Source organism: Aphelocoma coerulescens, chromosome 21 (genome assembly GCF_041296385.1).
Source record: "Aphelocoma coerulescens isolate FSJ_1873_10779 chromosome 21, UR_Acoe_1.0, whole genome shotgun sequence".
Classification (NCBI taxonomy): Eukaryota; Metazoa; Chordata; class Aves; order Passeriformes; family Corvidae; genus Aphelocoma; species Aphelocoma coerulescens.
Genome location: NC_091034.1, coordinates 2,391,787 through 2,407,047, shown reverse-complemented (window position 1 = coordinate 2,407,047; position 15,261 = coordinate 2,391,787). Strand labels below are relative to the sequence as shown.

The 15,261-nt window shown below is 54.9% G+C and overlaps 1 long non-coding RNA gene across 1 annotated transcript; it reads left to right on the top strand.

The window, feature by feature from the left end:
- The first annotated feature begins 7,659 nt into the window (after positions 1-7,659).
- LOC138121383 (uncharacterized) lies at positions 7,660-10,314 on the top strand. The gene is made up of 2 exons (XR_011156176.1): positions 7,660-7,757; positions 7,861-10,314. It is a non-coding gene; the product is annotated as an uncharacterized lncRNA (long non-coding RNA).
- The last annotated feature ends 4,947 nt before the right edge of the window (positions 10,315-15,261 follow it).

The window sequence follows — 15,261 nt, the reverse complement described above, 5'->3', positions numbered from 1 at the left end:
TGGAGCATCCCACTCAGAGGGGAGTGCCAGGGGACTGCCCGGCAGCCCAGCTCCTCAGGGACCCATGTCCCAGCCCCCACAGCCTGGGATGGGAGCGTTTGCTGGGCCTGTGAGCAGAATCCTCATCACTGCCCCCTTAGCAGTTTGTTGGGCCCCCATACAGAATCCTCTTTGAACAGGCTGTCAAAAATCCCCAATAGCCAGTAAAACAACAAAGCCTCTTAAATTTCCTGGGTGAAAACTCCTGGCAGTTGTGTTTTGGGAAATCCCAGTGCACATCTCCTGCTTATGACGGTCCTTCCAGAATAGAATTGCAGACAATCTGCAAGTGCCAGAAAAGTTTCTAGATGTAGAGCTGGGAGTATTTCCCTACACACCATCCAGCTTATTCCAGGAAGAAAAAAACCCCAAGAATTAGTTTACTGAGTTAAAAGGACTAAGGGGTTGCACACCACATGCGAAACTTGTGAAAAGGGTAAAGGCTTTGGAACTTGTTGATCTCGAATCCCAGCCATAACAAGTTATTTTCATTTTGCTAATGCTGAAAGAAGGTGAAATTGTTCCCAGCACTCACCAGTGTCTGCCTGACCGCAGAGTCTTTTACTCTTAAAGGTTTCTTATTACTCATTCTGTATCCCATGTCCTCTGTGCCTTCCAAACCTCCTCTCACAAAGTTGTCCTAAAAAGGGGTCCTTGCAGGGAGCAGGCAGTGGGATAGAGGGGGCAGCAGGTAGCACTGAGCAGGTAACAACAGGTAACATTCCTTCCCAAGCACAGAACAGTGGAGAGGATGGGGGAATCAAGGACCCAAAGGAATGGCAGAAGATGTGCCTGGGGAGGTTTAGGTTGGATATCAGGAAAGGTTCTTCCCCCAGAGGGTGCTGGGCACTGCCCAGGCTCCCCAGGGAATGGGCATGGCCCCGAGGCTGCCAGAGCTCCAGGAGCATTTGGACAGCACTCTCAGGCACAGGGTGGGATTGTTGGGGGTGTCCTGGGCAGGGCCAGGAGCTGGACTGAATGATCTTTCTGGGTGCCTCCCACCTGAGGATATTCCATGGTTCTATGATTCCATGATTCTAAGAAGGAGAGGTGAGGGATGTGGTGCAGGCCATGGCGAGCAGTGGCCTTCGTGCCTGGACAGGAGCTGAGGGAACATGGAGAACATGGACAGAGACAGTTTGGGTGGATGTGCTTTGGTGACCAATGGGACACGAGCTTGGGGACCAATGGGTGAGGCAACATGGGCAGGGCATGTCCCAAAGTCACCAGGTGATCACCAGGTGAGCTCACACCTCACTGCAGAGGTGATGAGATGGACAGGCAGGAGGAGATGGAGAGGCACGAGATGGACAGAGAGGCAGAAGCAGCGGGATTATGCTCCCTGCCCAGCAGGACTGACCACACCTCTCATGGACACACAGCAGGAACGTGTGAAACCCCATTTAACGCCCGGGTCCTCTAAAGTTGTTATCAAAAGATGAGGTTCCTCATTACAATTCCTTTATTTCTCTCACATTCAGAGCTGCCAGCAAAGGGTCAGCAGCACTTATGAAATTTTCAATTCTCGCAGGTTTTGAATTTACATGTTTTTTCTGTGTCTGAGCTGGAAGAAGATTATGAATAAAAGATTAAAATTGGAGGTCTCCAATCATTTAAGAGCAATGCAATGAGCATTTATTCCGGGAACAAGCAGGAGCTGAACACCACTGCGTGCATACCAAAGATTAGCAGCAAACTTCGAACAGAGCCTAAACAAAAGGCTGTGCTCTTTGATGTGACACTGCTGGGGTGTGGGGAGGGGTGAACCTGGGGACCTGGAAATCTCTGGGCTCTGCAGGGTCTCGGGAGCAGCCTCCTTGACTACAGATACTTCAGAGGAGACACAAGTCCACTGGCTCCATCGCTGCAGTTCCATCACTGAGAGGTGTAAATATTGCTCAGGGAGTGGAATTCTTCAGGAGAGATGGAGGGATGGGTGGTGGGAAAAGGAAGGTGGCCAGGACAGATTTGGGTGAAGTAGGATGTGGCTGAGGCAGGAGGAGGAATGAGAGATAAGGAGCACAGGGAAGTTGAGCTAGGCTTGAGTGGGGCAGTAGCTGAAATAAGAGTCCAGGGCAAGCTGTGCCTGGTGTGGAAAAGGGCTTTTCATAGCTAGAGGCAAAGGTTTATTGAGCACAGGCTTTGCAAAGGTAACAAAAGTTCTAGGGAAATCTTTGGCTTCTCTACTCAGAGAGATGAAAACAGGATGGGACTTGCTGGTGTGTGACCCCTTCTCTGGCCATGGGCACATTTCTGTGCACGGTCTCACCATGCAAAAAACCCCACCCCTTGCTCCTATCAATACCTGACCTTCCTCCCCAAATCCTTGATTTTCCAGGCCCTTTCATTTCAGGTCACTTCTTTATCAATGCTCTGGTACTTCAGGAAATAGGCAGACATGGTTTGTCGTTCCCAGCACGGCCCCTCTCAGGCTTTGTGGGGATAAGGCACATCCAGCCTGAGGGGAGGTGTGAATCTCCTCAGTGCTGCTGCTGCTTCTGTTTCCTAGTGCTTTCTGAGTCCTGCTCCCTTCTGAGCCAGAAGCTCAGCCCTCGCCCATCCATGCCACAGGTCCTTTGCCTACACTGTGTCTGACGGTGTCACTACACACCTGTGCTTGCAGTGGGCTGGGAGTGCCTGTTCAGAGAGCCCCGGGGGCTGGGGCTGGCAGTGGAGAGGCAGCAGAAGAGTCTGTAGTCAGGAGAGGGTGGCAGGACTCCGGCCATGCTCAGCCAGGACATGCCACATCCCTGGATGGACACACAGTGCTGCAGGACAACCTGACCTGTGACAAGTGACAGCGACACCATAAATATGGTGCTGGACAGGGGAACCTCGAGGTCCCTTTCACCAGCCCTCCTCTATCCTATGAATTTTCCAGGCAGTGAAACATCTCTAAGCAGCAGAACTCATCGATAAATGCTGCACATAAAGCCCTCAAATGTTATCACACAGCTTTCCGAGACATTTCCACATCTTCCACCTTTTTCAGCAGCAAGGGCTTGGCACTGCAGCTGCAGGCAACATCCTCGCCCTGACCTGTACCTGTCCTGCATCCCCTGGAGTAGCCGTGGGTTCCAGCCGGGTGTGGCAGAGGCGGCAGCACGAGGGGCTGGTGTTGGTCCAGGCTGCACGGCGAGAGCTGACAGCATTGTGGCAGCAGTGCCCCCGCAGACAAGACGGTGGCAGCCTCAGCTTGTGTCTGCACATGGCCGGGAGAAGGCACGGAACAGGGACATGGGACGGCTCCCTGCGGGCAAAGCTTTGCTTCCAGCTTGCAAGGAGCCTGAAGGTACTGTCCTGGAAGAAAGCGGGCACGAGACTTCTTGCAGCTCACCTGCTCTGGTTCCCATACCCTTCCCTTGCCCCTGGTCTCCTGACCCTGTGTTCAGCTGATCCCTGAAAGCCTCCCACCTCCTCTCCTTCAGCTTCCTCACAGCCCACTGAGGGCAGTGGGCAGGGTGGGGAAACATCTGCGGTGGCCAGGGGATTCCATGGTACTCGTGTAGTGATAGGAAGAGGGAGGAATGATTTTAAAATGAAATAGGCCAGGGTTAGGCAAAGTGCCCATTCCAGATATTAGGAATTAGGATGTTAGATATTCTGATAGATAATAGGATATTAGGACTAGATATTGGGAAGAAATTATTCCCTGTGAGGGTGGGGAGGCCCTGGCACAGGGTGCCCAGAGCAGCTGTGGCTGCCCCATCCCTGGCAGTGTTCAAGGCCAGGCTGGACAGGGCTTGGAGCACACTGGGATAGTTGAAAGTGTCCCTGCCCATGGCAGATCTCTGCCAGTCTCAGATTCTATGAATCCTGTTTCACCTCCCCTAGAGTGTCCTCTGAGCGGGGCAGTGCCCAAGGAGGACAGCTGTGACAGGGACAATACCTTGCCTGCAAGAGGATGGCAGCACAGAGATCCTTCTAGGGAAAAGCAGAGTTGCAGCACGTTTGAAATTCCCCGCACATGTATTCAGGAGGGGCCTGGGCTGGGGGGAGCTGGGTTTTGTTTTCTCTCTGCAGAGAGCCTGTCAGAGATGCCCACCTCTGGGAGGACAGGATGGACAGACAGACGTGGCTGGGCTGAGCAATGCCCGGGGTGTACTTCTGGGAGCTCGGGGAGCTTTGACGAGCCCTCCAGCACTGACAGCCGCCAGCTCCCTGCCCTTGCAAAGCTGTGCCTTCAGTCTGATCCTCTCCCCACTGCTGATGAAATCTCATCCTCAGCTTTTACACATCCTCATTTCAGCAGCAAAGACCTGACATGACTGCTTTGAACAGGGACTGCTCCTGTCCTCGAACAGAGCCCTCCCTGCTTGCCCTGCCCTTGCCGAGCATCCACAGGCTGCTGGTCCTGTTCCGTCCCAGGGCTCTGGTGCAGTCTGACAAAACCTTTATTTTCACGGCCTGTAACTGGGACATCTCATTGTGGCCTTCCAGTACTTAAAGGTGGCTTACAAAAAAGAGGAAGATTAACGTTTTTCATGGACAGAGAGTGACAGGACAAAAGCGAATAACTTCAAACCTAAGGAGAGCAGGTTTAGATGGGATATTGGGAAGAAATTCTTCCCTGTGAGGGTGGGGAGGCCCTGGCACAGGGTGCCCAGAGCAGCTGTGGCTGCCCCATCCCTGGGAATGTTCAAGGCCAGGTTGGATGAGGCTTGGAGCAATCTGGGACAGTGGAAGGTGTCTCTGCCCATGGCAGGGGGTGGAATGGAATGAGCTTTAAGGTCTCTTCCAGCCCAAACTTTCCTTTGGTTCCGTGATTCGATGGAGAGAGCCTGCGCTGAGGAACAAGCTGTTGGGGTGAAAAGAAGCAACTCCAGGAAGAGCTGCATCAGGCCCAGTTCTCCAGCAGCCTGGTGAAACAGTCTTGGGAAGACAAGAGGGTCTGTACCAGCTGCTTCTTTCTAGTCCTGCATCATTTGTTCTCAATTTTCCAGGTCCACTATCATGTCTATCTCCACATTTACTTTTCAAGCCTCTCTACATCCCAGAGCTTTGCAAGGGGTGTTGGGGGGCTTGGGAGACAACATGGACTTCTAGAGCAGTGGAAAGGGATCAACAGCACACACCATGGGTGGTACACAGGGTTGGCACCTGGGACAGGTTTTCAAGGGCCAGCATTACAGCTGGGGTGGCATTCACAGTTTTTAAAGAATGTTCAGTGTCCATGAGAGGCACCTGTGCTGCCTGCTCACAGATCTTGCTGTGGCTGCCTCTCACTGCGCCTGTGTTTTTGTGTGGGCTTTGGAAGCTCAAGTGTAGGACACTAGAGCAGATGCAGCAGACACGTCGTGAGTTTACACTCGATGGGAAGAGGAGGTAGGGAAGGCTCCATCTAGAGTGGCCATGCAGGAAATTGCTGGTATTTTTGTTTGTTTGCCCTGAATCCTTCTTTTCCCTGTTGTGGTTTCTGTATCTTCCCTTGGAGCAGAGCTGGGGATGCAAACATGCAGCTTGTGGGGCCAAGACAGGTACACCCTGCCCTGGGTCACCTCCAGGAGGTTGGGTTTGCCCTCAAGTGAGCCCCTTGTTGCTGTAGGCTGCATGTGGGGTTGTTGATCCTCAGTTCCAGCCCTCTCCCAGTGCACAGGTCGCACTGTGGGATGCTGTCTTATACCACAGACCTGTGGGAGACCTGGAGTCTGGAGGGTTCAATCACCTTTTCAGCCACTACCCCTGAACCTTTTAGCATCCTCTGTGGCCCTGGGAGGAGGATGAGGGGTGCCACAGCCTTGTGGCAATCCCTGATGAGCCTCAGCCTCGGCAGCTGCTCCTGCCAGTCCCTCCTTTGCTCTTCCCCCGTGGTGGCATCTCTCTGCTCCTGCACGGCTCTGTTACCCCTGAGCCTGCATTGGCAAAATTTCTGTCTCAGTGTTGTTCTGATGTAGGGCTGATCTGCTGCGGGGAAAAGGTGTCTTCCCTGCCACTGACCTGCTGGCAGCACAGAGCTGGGGGGAGCTGCCTGGGAGTGCCCTTGGACCTCTTTATGTGGTGCCGAAATGAGTCGTCAGTTGTAGATGGAAAGCTTTGGGAGCCCAGGAGGTGGCTTCTGGCGGAAAGCAGGGTGCAGTCCCAGGGAGACAGCAGTGTTGTGCGGGGGCTTTTCACTGGCACATGCCTGTGGTCTACTCTTGGAGCTTCCACCACGGGTCTGGCCACAGCAGGGAGCCTGGTCTCCCCCCCGGAGCACAGCCTGAGGGCTCAGGACACCTGGCTGGTGGCCAAGGCACACCTTGGGGAGGGCAGGACCCACCAGCTGCTGCTGAACTGCAGGAGGATCTCTGCTGGTTTTTGTGCTCCTGAGAGTGGCTCAGAGTAGGGGTGGAAGTAAGGCAGGGATGGAAGGGTGGTGGGATGGATGGAATGTCCTGCAGACAACCATGGCTTGCTCTGGGCCAGCACCAGTGATATTTCCTCCAACACCAGCTGCTTCTCCACACAATCTCCTGAACCACGTGGAAGGATTAGATAGGACAAGAGGAAACAGCCTCAAGCTGGGCCAGGGAGGTTTAGGCTGGATACTAGGAACAATTTCTTCCCTGAAAGGGTGGTCAGGCGTTGGCAGAGGTTGCCCAGGGCAATGGTAGAGTCACCATCCTTGGTGGGATTTAAAAGCTGTGTGAATGTGGCACTTGGGGGACATGATTGAGTAGTGGAGTTGGCAGTGCTGGGTTAATGGTTGGACTTGATGGTCTTGGAGGGCTTTTCAAACCTAATGGTTCTGTGATTCTATGAAAGGCCAAAGCAGAAAGTACAGGTGGGAGATGGAAACCTGGCACAGGAAAGGGAAAGGCAGCAGGCTCTCCCAGCAACAGGTTCACCAGCTGCCACCAGCTGCTGTTCTGGTCTGGGTGTGCTGGGGAGAAGCACCAGGAATGGGCCAAGTGGAGCTAAAATGGGAGTTTCCTGCCTTGGTCCTCCGTGCCTTTTGTCAGAGCTCCAAGAGGAGTGGGGATGGCTCCCTGCCCGTTTGTCTAACTTCCAGCTTGTGTGTCCTTTAATCCTGCTTTTTTTCTTCCTGCTTATCAGCCTTGATCATGGCTTCCATCAGCCTTCCCTGCACGCCTCCCTCCACCGTCCCTGCTGGGAGTTTGCAGCCAAGTCCCCCCACAGCTGCTCACACCCAGAAACTGCTCTGCTGCTGCACAGCAGAAACTTTGGAATCACAGCAACACTAAGGTTGGAAAAGCCCTCCAAGATCATTGAGTCCAATCATTAAACCCAGCACTGCCAGGGCCACCACTAAACCCTGTAGCCAAGTGCCACATCTGTAAGGTTTTTGAAAACTTTCAGGGGTGGTGACTCCACCACTGCCCGGGGCAGCCTGCGCCAATGCCTGACAGCCCTTTCAGTGAAGAAATTTTCTCTAATATCCAACCAGAACCTCCCCTGGCGCAGGTACCTGGGAGCAGAGCCTGACCCCCACCTGGCTCCAAGCTCCTTTCAGGTAGATGCAGAGAGTGATGAGATCCCCCTGAGCCTCCTTTTCTCCAAGCTCAGCACCCCCAGCTCCCTCAGCTGTTTCTGTTCAGACTTGTGCTCCAGCCCTGCCCCAGCTCCATTCCCCAGCTCCACTGCCCTGCTCTGCATATGCTGCAGCCCCTCAGTCCCGCTCCTGCCATGGGCTGAGGGTCCTGCCTGCAATCTGCCTCTCTAGCACCAGCAGTATCCCATGCCTGCTGATGGGATCTGTGCCCCACCCCCCACCTCACGTCAGTAGGGTCCCACGCAGTCTCTTCCAGACGAGGGTAAAGCCCCTAGAGAGGTGCTTTTGGGGGCAAACAGACCTCAGTCATTGTCTGCCTTCTGTCACAGGTGCTGCTTTCTCCTCACCTTGTTAGCCATGATCTGCTTGGACTTCTTTGGGCTCTCACCCACTTCTAGCAGCACTGAGGAGCAACTGCCCAAATCCAGGGGCCAGGAAAAGCCTTCAGCAGCCACAGACTCCCATGCAACCCACTTGCTTTGTTGACCTGCAGAGACCAGAACCTGAAACTGGTGAGCACTGACTCCAGCTTAGCTGGGACATCACTGACTCGCCGGCAAGTCCCTCCCACAGCCCCAGCCCATGTGTGGTTCAGCCCTTGGCTCCCCTCTCCTCTGGCCGTTCCTCATGGTCCTGGGGTTCTCCCCACATCAGGCAGGGCTCCCCTACCTTTTGCACCGACCTTTATGTTGCTGAAGTGGAGCAAAGCATGAAATATGAATGAGGTGCCGTGGCCTGTCGCGTGCTGCTGGGCTGGACCCGGATTTGATTAGCCCTGATATTTCTTTCATGAGTGAGAGGCTTTTTCCTCTCTGGAGCTCTTTGCTGTGAGCTCGGAGCTCAGTCACGGAAGCAGCCGGCTGATTAACCACCCGCTGCTGCTGCGGCTGCTCCTGCTGCATCCAGCCGGCCTCTGCTCTCTCCTGCCCCTGGCCCTGCCACCGCTGTCCCCCGCCATCTCCTGCGGCTCTAGAGTGAGCTGGCATCTGCCTGCCTCCCTCTCCCTAAGCTGGCATTCCCAGGGCTCATTCCCACCCCAAATGCAGAGGGGCTTTCACCACGTGGTGGGACTGGGCATGGTTGGACATGGAGCAGCGCTGCTCGGGAGGGGGTGGTTGGACCCTGCCTGGTGTGGAGGATGCAGTTCAAGGTGTGTGACCAGAAATCTCCTGCACCAAGGACACCGTTCCTGCATCTGCTCCAGGGACACAGGGCCAGCTCCCAAACAGGCTGATAAATGCTCTCTCTTCAGCAAGATCCTGATGATTTTCCTAATGACCAGGCCTGGCCCTGGAGAATTCTGCTGGGCTATTTCAGGCAGCTAATTGTACCTAGCAAGGACGTTCCTACTGTTCAAATTTTCACTTATCTGGGACAACGTGAGTGCTAACAGCTTCCCAGAGCTGCTCTGAGGGGCTGAGAGAAGGGGACACAGCAGAGACCACAGTGCTCCTGTGCCTCTCTGTGTCCCTGTGCTTTCCCAGGGTAACCTTGGAGCTGATGTGGACCTTCAGTTTGAAACTCTGTGTATCCCAACTCACCTCAGCTTATCTTGTGCAGGAGCAGCCATTCCTCCCTAATTCCATCCACACATGTGAGAACATGGCTCATGCTCAGCAGGACCTTGGTTGTCTTCTTCCCAAACAACCAGCAGCAGGAGGTATCCAAGGCACCAGAACTTGGCACAAATGTAAATGCTCGAGTCTCTGAAAAGGGATGGATAATTTTGCAGGTGCAAACTTTCCTCTGCCTTTTGACCCCCTGAATGGCACCTGTGCTGTTAATTGTGTGCATGTGTAAACTTTCCAAGGCAGTGCTGGTGAGGGCCAAAAAATCTGCACTGGTGAGGATTTTCAGTTCAAGGGCAGTCTTGACCTAGTTTTGAAGTAGCCGTGCTTGGAGCTGGGGGCTGGACTGTGGATCTCCAGGGAGCCCTTCCAAGAAAAATCCTTGGCTGAACCTTGTTTCATGACAGCCCCAGCACCACAAACCCCCTGGACTGTGTGATTTTGCTCTTTCCCTGCTGGAACAATCCAGTCCACACTCTCTAGGGTTGCTTTGCTCTGGGAAAAGCTCTGGCCTTTCTTACAGGTTGACTAGTTGACCTTCAACAGGTGTCATTCAGAGACCATCACCTGGCTCCAGGGATGATTTTTCTGTCTGCCTACACGTGCTGTGACCATTGGGTGCAGCTCAAGATGTGGCAGTGGCATGTTTAACATGGGGGCATTGTGTCCCCCGGCTCTCCATGCCCTCAGCCAAGGGCACAGGGGTTTCCATGACCTCCTGCCCACACTCTGAGGGGAGACGATGTGCTGGAGCAGGAATAACCTCCAACACACCACTGGTCCAAGCCAGTCTGCTGGAACAAATGGAGTCACGACAGGATGAGAGCTGAGATGAGCAGCCTAAATGCACTGACCCACTTCTCACCCCGAACTCCCACTGCCTCCTCTGTCTTGTCGGGGCGGGTTTTGGGAGCTTATCACCAGTTTGGGAGAACGTGGCTGTGCCCAGGGCTGCAGCCCCGGCTGCCTCCCTACCCGGCGGGTGGGCTGCCTGCGGGGATGCCGCTCCCAGCCCCTTTCCGCTGCTCTGCCGCCCCGCGCGGGGCGGGCGGGATGCGGCGGCGATCCCGAGGCCCTGGGGAGCACTTGACACGCGATTCCTCTCGCACAGACAGCGCTTTACACGCTATTGCTGCCACAACACAGCGAGCGGCCAGGGGCTTCTGGGGCACACACACACGCTTGCTCGCCCTGCATCTCCCAGGGCTTGTCCTCCTCCCAGCCAGCATCCCGCAGCCAGCGGGTGCTGCTCGGGCAGCGGGAGGGGCTGTGCTGGGCAGGGAACAGTGGTAGAGCAGGTTCATCACTCTGCCTCAGCCCTCACTGCCTGCCTGCCCCAGGCCACTGGTGAAGCCTTCATGGCTTTCCCTCTGCAGCATCTACTGGACTGGAGTCACTGGTAGGAGAAGACTGTCCCAGCTGTAGCAATCCCACCTCACCATTATGGTTCAGAGATTATTTTTCAATCTGAATTTGTCATTCTTAGATCTTGAGGGCAGGCTTTAGGATCTGTCTGTCTTCTTCCAGATCCACCTTACAGTGGCTGGCATTGCTCTGGGTCAAGATCCGTTGGGTACAGTGGTCCTGCCCTGGAAGCTGCAGCTCCTCGTGGTCCCTCACCCATTCTCCCAGACCCAGCCTCCGGGGTGTCAAGACTCTGTCACAGGGTGGTGATAACACCTCCAGGTGTTCCTTAATCCCAGGCTATTTTTCCATTTCCTGCACTTCAGTTTGGGGCCGTTTACATGCACAGAGGGCTCACTGTGCTGGTTTTAGTCTATTCATTTGTGGTGCAGTTCATCTGCATGTGCATATGCAGTTCATCCATGCACCATACTCAGCCAGGGCTCCCCAGCAAGCTCAGTTCGGGGCTCAGAATTCCAGGGAAGAGAGACAGGCCCCCCCTGAGGACAGAGAGTGACTCTGCCAGGGGGCACCTCTCCATGCTACAAGTGCTGGGAATGAAGGACAGCAGACACTCTGGTGAGGCAATACCAGCAGCAGCCACCCAAGCACAGGAGATGCCCCAGAGGTTCCATCCAGGAAGGAAATTCAGGGGTTTGGAATGGGGAATATTCTAACCAGCGTGGAAGCAGCATTCCATGTGGCTGAGGTTTGTGTACCAAGGGCTAAACAGCTGGTGTGTGCAAGTGGGTGACCGGGGGGGGGACCTTTGGTTGCCCGTGTCCAGGCTATCAGAGCAGAGATGTTCACCCTAGGGACATGCAGGACACTCCTTCTGTGCCCTGCTGTGGTCAGAGGGTATGTCTGGCAAGCCCCACACAGGCTGTGGCTGCAGAGGATGGCTCCTGTCCTGTCCTGTCCTGTCCTGTCCTGTCCTGTCCTGTCCTGTCCTCTCCTCTCCTCTCCTCTCCTCTCCTCTCCTCTCCTCTCCTCTCCTCTCCTCTCCTCCCTCCTGGCCGTCGGGGTTTGGACTCCATCTGCTGTAATAAAAGTGGAATTTCTGCAGCTTGCACCGTGCTCCCTGTGCTGGGGAAATACACAGCACTGAGCAGGAGGAAACTAGAGCAGGCAGGGATGAACTGGGCTGTGCAGGCAGCCTTGGGAAGCCCGGGTATTTCCCAGGAAGACTGAAACCTCCACTCAGCTTGATTAGAAAGGGTGCCTAGAACGCTCTAACTCAGCAGCAAGAGGACAGAGACCACTCGGGTAGGTCCTTCCAGCACTGCCCACGTGCGTCATTTTGCAGCACCCCTGTGACAGAAGAACATTCTCTGTGCAGACGCCCGGTGCCCGGTACTGTGGGGCAGAGCAGCTGCCACCCCAGCGTGCTGACTGGGAGTGTCCCATCAGGGTAGCAGGTCTGTGGGTCCTGCATGCACGGTGGAGGCTGCACTGGAGCATGCACAGGGCAGGGCTGCAGGGCTTTAGCAGCAAAAAGCTGCCGTCCCTTTTCCCAGCACTCTGCCCAGGGAAATTAGGGGCCATGTCTCCAGACGGGACACGCCTGCTCCTCTGCCCACATCCCAGGGCTGGGTCCCTCCCGGCCCATGCCCCTCACACCCTGCATGCCAGGAGTCTGCAGCCAGTTGGGTTTGCTGCAGAGAGAGGGGAGACAGAGCTGGATGTGGCTCTGATGCCCCGTCTGTCCCCCTTCTCCCTGCTTCCTGGGGCTGCCTGCTCCCGGCTCCACTGGCACGGACATGTGGGCAGCTCCTGCCCATTTATGTGTGAGGAAAGAGAAAATCCAGACTGGTGATTTTCTCTGGGGGGCTGAGCACAGATCAATCTCACTCTGTGCTCTGAAGCCTAAAGGACACCTTGAAAACTTCTTTTGTCAGGAAAGAAGCTGATTCCTCACTCCCTGAGGCTCCTTGGGGACTTCCCAATAGATTTCCAGCATCTGAGAGAGCATCTTCCCTATGGCCCCTTCCCCCAGCACTCATCAGCAGTGTAAGCCCATGGCTGCCACCGAGCCTGGGCAGGGGATCCCCGGGCTGGGTTGGCGTGCAGCATTGGGAGCACCATTGTCATGGATCTGTTTTTTCACTGGGTCGTTGCAGTCTCTGCTTTCTGTGGCCCCTGCCAAAGGGACCTCATATCCCCAGACTGGGAATGTGCCCAGGGGAGAGTTTCATTCCAGTCCTCCAGGTCCTGGCAGAGGCAGCTGGGTCCTGGGTGCTCTCCCTGCCTTTGGATCAACACCCAGCACAGAGCCCACAGGTGGCTGCAGGAGGTGGGAGAACTTTGCAGATCAGGGCATTGCAGCATCATCTCAGCTGGGGCCAGACCCCCACAATGGGTGGATTCAGGAGGCTTCCAAGAAACAGGAGTGTCCCTCTCCTCCCTTTCCACTGCGGCAGTTCCCTCCATACCTCTTGGCTCCTCCAGCTCCCAACCCTGGCTGTGCACAGCAGAGTGGGCAGAAATCCCCATACAGAGGGGGAGCAGAGTCTGGGAGCTGGGGGAAGGATTCAGCAGACATCTCCCAGCCCCCCCACCCCCTTGCCTCCCCCTCAGCTGCTTCTGGCAGCGCCAAATTAGGGATGAAAGGTTAACGGGACAAATCTTCATGGAGGTGACAAGCAGCACTTCTCCAAAGCAGCCACAACAGCCCCTTGCCCCCTACCCTATGGCTAACATAGGTCACCCCAGCCCTTACTTTGCTCCAGGTGGGAGAGCTCACCACAGGCATGGGAATGTCCCCATGTCCCGTCAGCTCCAGGCAGGGCCCCTCACTTTGATACTGTAATTTAGCAACACGAAAACAGTTGTATTCTGAAATTAAACATACAAGGAGCTCTCCTTAAGCCGGGAGAATTATTTCCACATCATTTCAAATTTTCTGCTCTATTAATTTCCCTCTAGTCTGTCATTTTCTTCATTTGTCCCACAGCTCCTGGGGTTCAGCAGAGCCAGCACTAGGCATGATGCTTAGTCCCTTCTCCTCAGGCTAAATCATGGTGGCTGGCTGGGCTCTCTGGTTCCCTGGAAGCTCAGCTAAGTCCAGGATTTGCAGGCCAGTGCTGCCTTGGGATAATGGATGCTCCTCTAGCTCAGCATCAGCTCCAGTCCTTTAAAAGCACTGGGACATGGCACTGCCTTGGTGCCTGCCTGCCCCAGGAGCCCCCAGCAGTGTGTCCCCTCACAGCGGCTTTGCTTCAGGCTGGAGGGTGCTGAGAGAGCCTGGACTGGGATGTTTGGCCTTCCCACAGGGATGCCGGCACTACTGAGAGCTGCTGCCACCTCTTGTCCTCCCTAATACTCGGTCTGGTGGCACAGAGAGCTGGTGGTGGCAGGGAGCAATTGTGTTCATAGGATCATGGAATTGTTAATGTTGGAAAAGCCCTCTAAAATCATCGGCTGCAACCATTCCCCAGCACTGCCATGTTCTCCACTAAACCATGTCCCCCAGTGCCACATCCACATGGTTTTTGAAATCTTCCAGAGATTGTGACACCACCACTGCCCTGGGCAGCCTGTGCCAATATCTGACCAACCTTTCAGTGAAGAAATTTTCCCAATATCCTGCCTAAACCTCCCCTGGTGCAACTTGAGGCTGTTTCCCCTTGTGACCTGGATGTTCTTGGAATCCTGCATGTTCAGCTGGGCACAGGGCAGAGCACCCTGAAACCAAACTCCTTTGCCTCAGCCTGTCCCAGCTCTGGTCCCAGGGCAGTTCAGGAGCACAGCTCCATGTTTCACCTCTCTCCTCAGCCTTGGAGCTCACATACAACCATTGAACATCACATGTTTGCTTGACAGTGAAAGCCCATAAAAACGGGAATCAGTCTGGAAGAGTTTGAGTTCAGTTCTTGCACTGCATCCAAGCTCCAGCCCCTGGTCTGATTTGCAAGATCTCCTTGACAATCAAAAGGTACCCTGGTTTCTCACCTCTGCCAGCACTCTGGCCTGGGATGGTAGCCTGCAACTGCCCAGGGCAGGCCCTGTCACCATCACTGTCTGCTCTGGCCGTGTCCCAGCTACTTTCAAGGGCTTCTCTGGGGAGTGAGGAGGTCCCAGCTGCTCTGCAAAGGGCCATAGCACTGAGGTTTGGGGACCGGAAAAGTTCTGGAGGCATTGCAATCAGGGTGGTGCTGCAGGGATGTGTGTGTGGTGTCCCACTGGGATGCAGCCCCAAATCCTCCTTTTGGGGCACCACTCAGGAAACACAAGGTAGGAAAGGTCCTGTGCTGCAGCAGGAGGGGTTTGCTGTCCTGTGTCCCTGACCTGGGTGTTGCAGGGAGCTTGTCAATCATAGTTCATCTTCTTCCTGCAGGTGTTTATTTATCCAGCCACTGATTAGCCTGGAGGGGCTAAGCACTGAGGGGGTTTCCGGCTGTGTTTGGGTGCCGCTCTCTGCTCACTCCCTAAAGAGACCCTTTCATAGTGACCCCACAGAGTCAGAGACAATGGAAGTGCCCCACACATTGACATTTTCATCCTTCTGCCCCACTTCCAAGCTGCTCTGCCCAGGTGATCCCAAATGATAACTTCTGCTCTTCAGCAGCAGTGTGTCTTTAACAGCCACTGCAGCACTGACACTGCGCTGCCTTTCCATCAACATCCAGCCCCTGAGGGATGGGCGCTGGCAGGACTGGCCTTGGCTGCTTCAGCCTGCTGAAGCTGTTGAGTAGAAAGTAAAGGAATGTATTTCTGCTTATCTTCTTGTGGGATCAGAGAGTGACCAGTTTCAGCTCT